The 13,477-nt window shown below is 44.1% G+C and overlaps 1 protein-coding gene across 8 annotated transcripts in view; it reads right to left on the bottom strand.

The window, feature by feature from the left end:
• TMEM132B (transmembrane protein 132B) overlaps positions 1-13,477 on the bottom strand; it is a 507,637-nt gene that overhangs the window by 135,063 nt on the left and 359,097 nt on the right. The gene's annotated exons all lie outside the window — the stretch shown is intronic.

Below are 13,477 nucleotides of genomic sequence, written 5' to 3'. Positions count from 1 at the left end.
GGTCTGTAGACCAGTTGTTAAAACTCTCCAAGCTTTAGAATTTGCGGAGAATAGTGGGCAAGGTCTGCAGTCTGGGCCCCCAAACTCACAACCTGTGAGGAGTTTTGAAAAAGAACCTGCTGCCTGCTGCTTGTCTAATGGACTCTCCTACCATGGACAGCTCCTCGGCACTGGGACTTCTATAAGAACGGTGGTGGGGAAACCACATCTGCTTCCTTGTATGTGCCAAGAGGTACCAGAGGAACATTGGAATATGGCCACGGCACTGACAAAACTAAACCACACTGACCTGACTGGTAAGAAATTCTACCCAAAGGGAAACCACATTGGACTCCATATAGAATTGGTCATAGGCAACCTTTTTCCCATTTAGCCAAGATTTTAAGGAACTCTCTGACACCATAGTGCCCAATATGGTGGCCACCAGCCACAAATGGCTATTTACATTCAAATTAAAATAATTGAAGAATAAATCAGGCCGGGCGCGGTGGCTCAAGCCTGTAATCCCAGCACTTTGGGAGGCCGAGGCGAGTGGATCACGAGATCAGGAGATCGAGACCATCCTGGCTAACACGGTGAAACCCCGTCTCTACTAAAAATATACAAAAAAACTAGCCAGGCGAGGTGGCGGGCGCCTGTAGTCCCAGCTACTCGGGAGGCTGAGGCAGGAGAATGGCGTGAACCCGGGAGGCGGAGCTTGCAGTGAGCTGAGATCCGGCCACTGCACTCCAGCCTGGGCAACAGAGTGAGACTCTGTCTCAACAACAACAACAAAAAAATAATAATAAATCAAATTTAAATTCAGTTATTCAGTCACAGTATCCTAATTTCAAATGTTCACCAGCCACATGTGGCCCGTGGTGACATGTTGCACAGGGCAGATAGACAACTGCTGACCTGCTTTGCACCCTGGGAAAGTCATTTATGCCCCTTCCACCAACAGCTTCCTCACGTGAAAAATTGGTAAATAACAATAATATTGGTCTTTCTACTTTCAGTAGAATTATGAGGATGGAATGAGGGAGTGGGTGTGTACTCACTTCATGTACCGTCCAGTACTATGAATTCATGCTGTGATGATCTCAAAATCATAGGATACACACAGCTGTGGAAAAGTTTAGGGGCTCCCATGGGCAAACATAGCCAGGTGGTCCCGGTCCCAGCTGAGCCTAAGCTGCATGTAGGTACTTGGGATCTATAAATCTTCATATATCTATTGGTACAAGTTGTTTTGCAAGAAAATGTGTGTTGAATAGGAGTTTCTGAACTCATGAGGGGACTGAAAGTGTGCACACATGGGACCCCCTTCTGCACCAGGGGACCCCTAGTTACCTGGGTATCTTTAGTGAAAGGCAAAGAGAGCAGAGATGAAAAGCTGAGTTTTTAGCTCAGTTTTCAGATAGAGTCACCTCCCCGTGCCCCTGCCACTTTCCATCCACCATATTCCAGCCTAATTTCTCTTTACTGGTCACAGAAATTCTCCACGAATCCATCTGTTAAGTCACCTCCTATACAAGATGCTTGGTCCTGTCAGATCAAATTTTCAACTTCTCTTTGGGCTGCACTGTGCTTTGTAACCAGAACTAGGGAGCTGTTTCCAATACCTCCCGGGTTCTTAGCATTCCGTAGACCACAGAGAAGCTAATGCCAGGGAAACGAAGATCCAGTGAGAGGAGAAATGAGCTCTGTCACCAGCCATTTCATCCTGAAAAATCAACTTTCTAGTCCTGGGGTAAAAAAAAGAGAAGTGGCCAGTCTTTGGGCAAAGTGGGTAGGGTCTGCATGACAGGGTCAGCCCCTCTGACTGTGGGCACGTCCTGCTCCTCTCTGACTTCCCAGCCTGTGAGCTGGACCAGCTGCAGGAACCTGCCCGAGTCCAGCAATGAATGGAATAAAAATTAAGGCAGAGTCACTTTTATGTAAAGGTTTTTTTAAGTCATTTCTCTCAATCCAGAGAAAAGAGGTCTTATACTTTTAGGTAATGGGCATGCTTGCTAATGATCCCATTTCTACTAAAATGAGTTCATAATTGTTAATTTGACCTGTTCTTAATCTAGTCTTGATAAGCCTTTCAATTATCAAGAAGTGTTTCATGATTCTCAGCTTAATAATTACAACCGCCTTTCAGGAATCAGGATCAGCATTTCAGCCACGAGACATTCATTAGGCAATGTTTCCTGCAGTGGGAAAGGATGCATGTGAGAGTGCGATAGTGTGTGTGTGTGTGAGTGTGAGAGTACGATAGTGTGTGTTTGTGTGAGTGTGAGAGTGTGAGTGTGTGTTAGTGTGTGTGATAGTGTGAGTGTGTGAGTGTGTATGAGAGTGCGATAGTTTGTGTGTGTGTGTGATAGTGTGTGTTAGTGTGTGTGATAGTGTATGTGAGTGTGTGTGATAGTGTGAGTGTATGTGAGTGTGTGTATGAGTGACTGTGTGAGTGTGAGAGTGCAATAGTGTGTGTTTGTGTGAGTGTGAGTGTGAGAGTGTGTTAGTGTGTGTGATAGTGTGTGTGATAGTGTGTGTGTGTATGAGAGTGCGATTGTGTTTGTGTGTGGGTGTGAGTGCGATTGTGTGTGTGTGTGATAGTATGTGTTAGTGTGATAGTGTGTGTGTGTGAGTGTGTATGAGAGTGTGATAGTGTGACAATGCAATAGTGTGTGTGGTGTGATAGTACATGTGAGAGTGTATGTGAGAGAATACGTGAACATGGGGGTATGGGAGGGTGTGGGAGTGCATAGGAGTGTGGGAGGAGAATGTGTGCATGTGTAAGTGTGTGCCAGCGTGAGCGGATGTGCAGCTCTGTGTGTGAGACAGAAATAGGATACGTGCGTGTGTGTGTAAATGTGTGCATGAGAATGTGTCTATGAGTGTGTCTGTGTGAGAGGGAGAACGTGTGGATGTGTGTGTGAGAGAATGTGTGAATATGTGTGTGAGATACAATGTGTATTTGTGTGAATGTGGAAGAGATAATGTGTAAATGTGTTGTGTGACAGAATGTGTGAATATATGTTGTGTGAGTATGAGAGGGAATGTGTGTGTGAGTGTGGGAGACAGAATGCATGAATGAATGTGTGTGTGTGTGACAGGATGTGTGAAGGGGTGTGAATGTGTTTATGTGTGTGTGAATGTGTGTGTGAGAGAACACGTGTGTGAGAATTTGTGTGTGAGTGAATGTGTATGTGTTGATAGCATGTGTATTTGTGTGGATGTGAAAGAGATAATGTGTGAATGTGTTGTGTGAGAGAACAGAGAACGGGTGAATATGTGTGAGAACGTGTGAATATGTGTTGTGTGAGAACATGTGAATGTGTTGTGTGTGTGAGAATGTGTGAAGGGGTGTGAATGTGTCAATGTACGTTTATGAGTGTGACAGAATGTGCGTTTCTGTGAGAGAACATGTGAATGTGTGTGTATGAGATAATTTGTGTGTGAGTGAATGTGTGAATGTGTGTGCAAGACAGAGAATGCGTGTGTGTGGGAGAGAGAATGTGTCATGTGTGTGTGTGTGTCTGCATGTGTTTGTGTCTGTGTGGGAGAGAGATGTGTGAATGTGTGTTTGAGTGTCTGTGTGTGTGTGTGTGAGTGTGCCTGCCTGTGTGTATGGGAGAATGTGTGAACGTGTGTGTTTGTGTGTGTCTGTATGTGTGAGTGTAGGAATGTGCAAACTGTGTTTGTGTGAGTGTGTCTGCGTGTGTGTGTGTCTGCGTGTGTGTGAGTGTACCTGCATGTGTGAGTGTGGGAGAGAGAACGTGTGAACATGTGTTTGTGTGTGTCTGTATGTGTGAGTGTAGGAGAGAATGTGCAAACGTGTGTGTGTGTGTGTGTGTGTCTGCCTGTTAGGAGGAATCCGACGTGGAGTGGCCACACTGCTTGACTGTTTCTCCCTCAAGCTGGCGCACACACCTTCCTTCCAAAAGGACTTGCCTCCCAGACGCCCTGTTTGCCATGAAACCTCCCCTTCCATACAAGCTGAGCCTCCTCTCTGGAGGCCTGGGACCCCAGAGGAGAGGCTGAGGCACCTTTTAGTGCACAGTGTGGCTGCAGCTCAGCCATGCCAGTCAAGAAGAGGAGGAGGAGCCATGGGGCAGCAGAGAGAGACGGGACACCCAAGCCAGCAGCGTGTCCCCAGGACCACATTCGGCTGTTTCTCAGTGCATCGCTCATGATCACAAGAGTGACTGCTTCACAGGACCAGGGAAGGGAAGGAGGGATCAGAAAGGTGGGAGAGAGGAAGAAATCACGAAGAGTGGGCCGGTTCGAAAGCTCAACTGTTCTCCAGCAAGTTGTGTTATTTACATCAATTATTTTTTGCAAACGTCTGGATGGTTCTGAGCTACCAGGCAGAGACGGCAACACTTTCCCCACACGGGAATTCTAAAACTGGGACAAGAGAAGCTGTCTCTCGTCTCGGGTCTCTGTTTTTTCTTATGAGACTTTTTCTAGGCATTAATTTTTCAGATGACCAAAAAGCAAGGTAAACACTGAGTGATGATTACACTGAACAAATGTCCCAGGATAGGATTTGCTGGTGCCTCTCAGGAAATACAATGGGAGACAGGGACCTCTGACTCCTCCTCTCGACCATGACCTCCATGAGGACACAGATGTGCCTGTATTGTTGCTGCCCTGACTGTAGAGCTGACACAGCACCTGAAAATTTGTAGGAGTTCAATGAGTATTTGTTTAATTCTTTGAACATACTTAGAAGACCCAATAGGATATCCTGTAACACTCTGGGGCGGGGGGGGCACGTGGCATTTGCATTCTGAGAGACAAGAAGCGACCAGCCAGCAGAGACTTGAGCCATATTCTCCTTCCAGGCCGTAAGTCTGTCTGTATACTCTGCTTAGAGAAGACACGTCTGTCTTCGCTACTGACCACAGTAAGTTCCTCAAAGGCCAAAACCTATTATAACACCATAGTCACTACAGCTCCTGGCACATTATTCACTAACATTTATTTGGCATCCCCCTGGTGTGTTGGGCACTGAGATTCATTAGTAGACAAAACAGAAACAGGAAAATAAAAGACCTCGTAAAGACAAATGCTATCATGAACACAGAATAGAAGAACTAAAGTTGCTTTAAGAATCCGGGGCCTATCATGGGGAGGGGGGAGGGGGGAGGGGGGAGGGGGGAGGTATTGCATTGGGAGTTATACCTGATGTAAATGACGAGTTGATGGGTGCAGCACACCAACAAGGCACAAGTATACATATGTAACAAACCTGCACGTTATGCACATGTACCCTACAACTTAAAGTATAATAATAATAAATAAATTTAAAAAAAAAAAAAAAAAAAAAAAGAATTTAACAAAATTCTTCAAATTTTAAAAATTTTTTAAAAATACAATTTAAAAATGGTCACCTTAAATTTCAAAATAGAATATAAATTACAACAAGAGACAATGGAAGGGCATTCTGGAGTAAGAAGCTGACACCTGAGCTGAGAACTGAAGGGCAAGTAGAAGCCAAGCAGATCCTCAAGTGTTTGTTGAATGAATAAGTCTATTTTAAGCTAAAAAAAAATTCATAGGAAAACTGTATCCCAAACCATCAGCATGAACACAAGGTGCTCAATAAAAAAGAGCATCCTTCAAGCCTTTGCTTCAATGCTGCCAGCTCAGTGAAGCCTCCTCTGACCACCCCACTTAAAATTCCATTCTCATCTCCACAATTCCAATCCCCTTGTCCGGCTCTAGCTTTTCCATGGCTTTTATCTTCCAACATACTGTTATTTATTGATAATGTTGATTCTCTCTCTCACTGTCTCTCACACACACACACACACACACGCACACGCACATACAAGTATGTGAGTGCCTGCTTTGTTCACGAATGTATCCCCCACACTTAGAAGGCTGTCTGGGACCTAGGAGATGCTCATTAAACATCTGTTGAATGAATGAATGAGTGTTAAACACAGCTTGAGCAGGTCTCAGAAGAGCATGTGCTGAGTACAGCAGAGCCTCTGAGCTGCAGGTGACTGGAGACAGACCTGCGTAGGCGGGCAGGCCACGGAAGGCTCCCAGGGAGGCTGGGCTGGGGCTGAGCTTTGAGGACTGGGTTTGCACAACAGGCAGCTGCCACAGCCCCACTGCGTGGGGTCCCCTCATCACCCCTGTTTCCCCTCCTGACATCCTTCCCACTCCCTGAGTCCCCACCAACACTGGTGTCCTGGAGAGGAGAGCACATTCCTGCTTACGGATCCCTTCAACAGACCAGTTTGTCTCCCTGCCTCTCATTCAACCTTTCTTTCATCAGGAACTAATGGCCGGCTCTCAGAATGGGGCATAAACAAGCCGCCTCCTTCTGCAGTTTCATAGAATCCAGGCACCACCTCCTCGTTTCCGTTTTGTCAAGGGCAGTTCTGCTTTCTCTGAGTATCCTCTGAAAAGACTAGTCAGGCAGCGGTTGGCAGTCAAAGGTCTAGAGGTTAAAAATATTTAAGGGCCACTAGTCTAAATCAGGGACTTATCTTTTAGGACTCAAAACATTCTCTCATTATTGGTTAGATTTTCTGACTTCCCACCATCAAATTGCTGTATAGAACTTAAAAAAAAAAATCTAGGACTGTGCCAACCGGGCATACTCTAAGAAACTGGGTTCCTTTGTGGCATTTCTGGCCGATGGGGAAAATTAAATAGAAATCCCAGAGGTTGCAGCTTCCTGTGACTGAGCTGCCCACAGCCAGAGACATACGTTGCTTAACCATCCCCCCATCATGTTTTACAAAATTTCAATCAGCTGGCAATGTTTTTAAATATGGAGAATCTATACCCCCACAAATAGTAATTCTGGCTTCTCTGGAGAAAGTTAGGCGCACTATTCCACATTCCCATGTGGTAATAACCAGCTGGGGCAGAACACTGTCCCCTTTATTGGGGTTGAAACTTTCCAATAGGCCTGAGCCACTTTACTCACTTATTATGTCCCCCAAGTCCCTGCGGACATTTGCGATCTCTGAGAAAACACACTTGGTTTTGAGCTCTCTAGTAGACACCTTTTGCACTGTGCTTCCAGTTCAGCAATAATTCCTCATTCTCCTGAGAATTCACGTACCTATTTCCACTCTTACCCTTGTCCATAGGGCGGGACATGGCATGACCTTGTGAGACCCAATCTCTAGCCATGGGCTGGACTTGGTGGTGAACCCTCACCTCAACTGGATGAGGGACACCTCCTAGGAACGTGATTTCCAGCTAGGAAATTTGGAATTTGGGATGCTTTTTCTTTTTTTTTTTTTTTTTTTTTTTTTCCTCATGTTGAGACAGAGTCCCGCTCTGTCACCCAGGCTGGAGTGCAGTGGCGCGATCTCAACTCACTGAAAGCTCCACCTCCTGGGTTCACGCCATTCTCCTGCCTTAGCCTCCCAAGTAACTGGGACCACAGGCACCTGCTACCATGCCCGGCTGATTTTTTTGTATTTTTAGTAGAGACGGGGTTTCACCGTGTTAGCCAGGATGGCCGTGATCTCCTGACCTCGTGATCCGCCCGCCTCGGCCGCCCACAGTGCTGGGATTACAGACGTGAGCCACTGCACCCAGCCTGGGATGCTTTTTCAAGCAGAGATGTGAACTCTAACCAGCTGTGCAGTGACCTCTTCTACCAAGCGGACTAAGAACTGAAAAAAGAGATCAGAGTGAAAAGGACAGGGTAGAAGTTAGAATAAATATTTCCAGAGTTTCTGGTAAATTTGTACTTCCTGGTTGCAGTTCCTGGAACCCACTACAATGTTTTTCTTGGGTTCCATGAAACACCTACATATCCTTATAGTTCATTCCCCCCAAAAGGTGAAAACAACCCAATTTTCTATCAAGCAATGAATAGATAAACAAAATGTGGTATTTCTATACAATAGAATATTATTTTGCCATAAAAAGAATTACTGATAAATGCTGCAATACAAATGAACCTTAAAAGCATTATGCTAAGTGAAAGAAACCAGTCACAAAAGACCATATAATGTATGACTCTATTGATACGAAATGTCCACAGTAGGCAAATCCATAAAAACAAAAGGCAGAATCATGGTTGCCAAGGACTGGGTTAAGTGGGGGAATGGGAAGTGACCGCTACTGGGTACAGTTTCTTTGGGGGTGACAAAAATATTCTGAAATTACAGAACGCGATGATTCCATGACTTTATGAATATACTAAAAATGACTGAATTGTTCACTTTGAAAAGATGAATTACATGGCATGTTCATTATACCTCAATTGTTTTTAAATAGAAGGAAATGAGAGTAAAAATCAAGTTGCACAAGTATATGAATGGTATAATACTTTTTATAAAAGCTAGAAAGATATGTAATAATTCTTTCTATAGTTTATATTAAAAACTGCAAAAAACATGCATGGTAATGATAATGCCTACCTCAGAGAAGAGAGAGAAATAATTTTCAACAAGAGGTACTGAGGGTTCCAATTATATCTGTAAAATATATTTCTTTTAAAATTTGAAGCAAATAAACCCAAATAGCAAGAGTTAATAAAGTTGGGGGTAGGTGAATGAGTGTTTGTTATATTATTTTCTATACATTTCTCTAATCAAGAAACATTTTACATAAACATAGAAGATCACCATCTTCAACTCTGTCTTGTTTGGTTTCTTCTGCTTTTGTTTAAATTTCAAATATATTTTTCCATTGTAAATATTCCAAAACCTCTCCATCTGACTCCTAAGTCAGCACATAATAAGTCGGCCAACCCATTGCTCCACTTCCCAAACACAGGAAAAGGGTGTTAAAGTCTTCTTATTTTTCTCTTTTTAAAATTTGTAAAGTACTTTGCAGACTGGCATGAATGGCCTTATTTTTGCTTACCAACATTTTCCCAGAGCTGAAAACAATAAATCTTGATAATGAGCAAACAGTTGAGGCACCTCCACTTTCTCGGCTGCCAAACCCACGACGATTTCTCACACTAACAGCTCACCCTTACTTCCAGCTTATCTGATTTTATCAGCATCACCGTGACAAGCCCAGAGACAGCTAAGACAATTGCCACAATTTTTTTTCCCACTGCCTCTTTCTGACAACATTCCAAAACCCTTCCAGCAAATGATGGCTCAGAAATCACCTTACACCAGGTTCTTAAATACAACTTTTCAGAATCGTCTCTGTTTCTTTCTATCACCAACCTGGAGGAAAACGCTTGTTACATAAAAAATGGACAATGGATTTCTCAGTGAAAACCATTTCTATTCAGGTCTCCTTAAAGAGAAGAGGCAAACCCATGCTGACGGACATAAGAAATCAGATGACAGACTCCAGACTCCAGACTCCAGGCACGGAGGATGCAGGACCGAATCTTGTTACTGTCGTCTGGCTCCTGGGGCAAATGTTCGCGGCTTTGCCTCAGAGTGGAACTGGGGGTCTGATTTTGATTCATAACATAATGTTAACTTTTGAATAGATAATCCATTCCTAGGATGTATAATTCAAAAAGTATAAAAGAACAGTCTTCCTTCTACTGCTACCTCTCCAGACTCCCAAATCCACTCCCCGCAGCCAACCCAAGTTATTCTTTTCCTTATTAGTCCTGCAGAGATATTTGATGCACCTACAGGCATGAAAAAGTGTAATACTCTGCCCCATTTTTACACAAACGTGCACATTATACACTCTGTTCTGCATCTAGAACATTTGATCTCCAGCCCAAAGGGAAAAGAGAGGCCTAGTTGTTCTCCTCATTAACTATGGAATGCCTTGGCCTGGAAGCGATGACCAATCACAAGGCCCAATCTGATCACAGGGCCAGCAAGGGCAATCCTCCTGCACACCCAGAGGAGAAGTGGTGAACAGTACCCATAACTAGAACGCCAGGAAGCCCCGGCCCAGGCAGGTTACACAGCTACAAAGCGGAGCATCCAGGACCCACCACACCTCTGAAGCCACAGTCCATGTTGGAGAGAGACTGAATGTAACATTTGTGCATTCATACATGCACATTTACTGAGTGACCACTAGGTCCCCAGCCCTGAGCCAGTTATATTTCCACAGGGGGAAAGTGAAGATCAGAGTCACACACAGAAAACTCTAATTACTGGCTGGGTGTGGTGGCTCACGCCTGTAATCCCAGCATTTTGAGAGACCGAGGCAGGAGGTTCACTTGAGGTCAGGAGTTCAAGACCAGCCTGGGCAACATGGTGAATGAAACCCTGTCTCTACCAAAACTACAAAAATTAGCCAGGCATGGTGGCGTGCACCTGTAATCCCAGCTACTCAGGAGGCTGAGGCAAGAGAATTGCTTGAACCTGGGAGGCAGAGGTTGCAGTGAGCCAAGATCACACCACTGCACTCCAGGCTGGGTGACAGAGTGAGACTGTCTCAAAAAAAAAAAAAAGAAAAAAGAAAAGGAAACTCTAATTACTTTTCAAAGAGTCTACTTCTGAGTGGAAACCTTCTCCCGTCGTGTTGCACAGGACTACTCTGCATCTCTACTGGGAAGGGCCTCATTAGGTGGGGATCCTTCACATGCCTAATAGGCAAGTTGACTCCACCAAGTGGAAGCATCTGCTAATGAGACCAGGGTCCTGAGGTCATGCCGTATGCACGCTGGTTAGCTAGATTTTCCCAGGTGGCCATGGAGGGCTCCTATAAGTCCAGGACCCTGAAGGGCACTCTGGTTACCAGGGGCTAGTTGGCAGCTGCAACTGCGATCAGTGCCAGTTTTTTCCCAGACCTGGTGTCTTCCCTGCTGAGGTACAGGAGCAGCATCACGCACAAAGGATTACACAGGGCTCCCTATTAAGGGGACTGTAACAATGAGATGACCAGGGCTTTGTTCGTGGCTGACCTACAAAGATCGGGCCCAAGATGAGCTTCCTGCAGAACGCTAGATCAGAACACTAGATCAGAAGAGTGCTCACAGTCACCTAGAGCAAAACGTAAAGGCCGCAGATATTTGATTGTACTTAGTAGGAGAATGTACTACTCTCAAAGGGATGGAGTCAGAAGGTGCAAAGATCATGAAGTTTATTGCGGTCTTCCCCATTAAAGGCAACTCCATCCATCCTTCCAGTTACTCTGGTCAAAATCTTGGTCGTCCTTAACTCTTCTCTTTCCTTAATAGTGCATGTGTAATGTGCCTAGAAGGCCTGCTGGTTCTACCTTAAAAATATGTATTTTTTAAATACCTCACTCTAACTGCATCTACTACTTCTGCCCTAGGCCAAGTCACCCTCACCTCTTGCCGGGGCGACTGCAATAACCTGCTACCTGATCTCTCTGTGCCCACTGTCACCACCGTTCCCACACTCTCTCCTCTCCACCCAGCAGCCACAGTGCTTCTGTTAGAACTTAAGTCAGACATTCTTCTCGCTTTTTTTCAAAACCTTGAGGAATTCTCATCTCACTCACATAAAAGGCAAAGTCCTTACAAAAATCTATACACAGCCCCTTAGCTGTATGTCCAGATACCTCCCTAAACACTTGTCCCCCCACTCTCTCCCTGCTCACTCTGCCTGAGCCACAATGGCGCCTTTACTGTTCCCCCAGCTCCAGCCATGCTGCTGCCTGAGGGCCTTTGCACTAGCTCATGCCTCTACCTGGGCCACTCCTCCCTATGACAGCTACACCATCCTTGGCCTTGCCTTCAGGACTAGACTCAACAGCTGTCTTCTCAGTGGTGTCTTCTTTGATGATCCTGCTGAAAGACCCATCTCCTATCACCCTCCCTGCCATTTCTCAATAGCACCATCAAACATACTCTATTTTATTTATTTACCTTTCTTTGGGCTATTTCTGTTCACTAGATTGTAAGCCCAGTGAGGGCAAGGGTTTTGTCTGCATTTTCCCTATATTACCCCCCAGTGCCTAGGAAAGTACCATAGTAGGCACTCCATAAACATATCATGGATGGATGGATGAATGAATGAATGAATGAGTGAATTAATGCACGCATAATCTGTGAACCTCAAAGTAAAGACACTTCAACATGACACCCCTTTGGCTTCCCTAGATTGTAATGTTTTCATCCTTGTGTCTGAGGTCTCATTCATGTCCAACCCTGACTAGGTCTACACAGGCACCACTCATCTCCCATTCTTCCAATTTCAATATTCATCTATGGGCTTCTGCATTACCTCCCATAAGAGCAGGAGGAAATTCCTGTTTGGCAATTTTCCTGCAAAGGAGCTTTCCTCTGCCCTGCAGAAGTTTGGAATGGCAAAGCCATGATATACTGGAATCTCAAAAACACAAACATAACATTTGAATCCTAACTATTTGGCACTCAGTGCTTCTGGGGCAACAATCTTCTCTTTATTGAACACCTTAAAACACGAAGTACTAGAATACAAGAAAGATATAAGACCCAAGCTCTGTCCTTGCAAACAGTTATACCTTAACTTATCAAGTTTACGCTGGCATGAGACCCAGAAGGGTACTGAAGCTATATGTTCATCATGTTGATGTCAGAGATGACTTCTATCTCTCAATCCTTTTTTATGCCTTAAGCTGGTTAGCATTTGATAAAGTATTTTGATAAAGTATTTTTTTCAAAAATTATATTCCACTTAAGAGCATTCTGTGGAAAGAGCCATGAGTTACATAGAAATATAATTTACACGGAATAAAATCCACCTATTTTAAGAATATACCATGAGTTCTGACAAATGCATAGTCATGTAACTATCACCACACTCAAGATATAGGATCTTCCCACCACCCTGAAAAAGTGCTCTCAGGACCCTGTTCAGACAGCTCGCTTGCCACACTCCCCAACTCTGACAACCACTGATCTACTTTCTCTCACTCCAGTTTTTCCATTTCTAGAATTTCATATAAATTGGAATCACACAGAATATAATTTGTATCTGGCTTCTTTCATTTAACATGAGGCTTTGATGGTTAATCCATGTTTGTGTGCCCATCAGTAGCAAGCTCCTTTCCATAACTGGGTAGGATTCTGCTGTACAGATGTTTACAATTTGTTTATCTATTCATCAGTTAATGCACACTTGAGTTCTTTCCAGTTCTTGGCTAGACTGAAAATGAATATGCTGTTATAAACATTCATATATATATCTTTGTATGAACATATGTTTTCATTTATCTTAATCCAATACCTAGAAATAAGTTTGCTTGGTCATATGACAAGTATAGGTCTTTCACAAAATTGGAAAGTTTATAAGCATTACTTCTTCAAATATTTTTTCTGTCCCTTTTCCTTTTTCTTCTTTTTGGACTCAATTCCACATAGAAAACTTCCTATTGTCACACAGGGCCCTGAGGACCTTTTAATTAACATTGTCAATATTTTTCTTCATTGTTCTTCAGACTGAATAAGTTCCATTGGTCTGTCTTAAAGTTCACTGACTCTTTTTTCCAGCCCGGCTAATTTTTGTATTTTTAGTAGAGACGGGGTTTCACCATATTGACCAGGCTGGTCTCAAACTCCTAACCTCAAGTGATCCACCCACCTTGGCCTCCCAAAGTGCTGGGATTGCAGACATGAGCCCCCGTGCCCAGCCCC

This window comes from Macaca mulatta, chromosome 11 (genome assembly GCF_049350105.2).
Source record: "Macaca mulatta isolate MMU2019108-1 chromosome 11, T2T-MMU8v2.0, whole genome shotgun sequence".
Classification (NCBI taxonomy): Eukaryota; Metazoa; Chordata; class Mammalia; order Primates; family Cercopithecidae; genus Macaca; species Macaca mulatta.
Note: the sequence above shows the minus strand (reverse complement) of the source record. Positions and strands in the feature narration are given on the sequence as shown.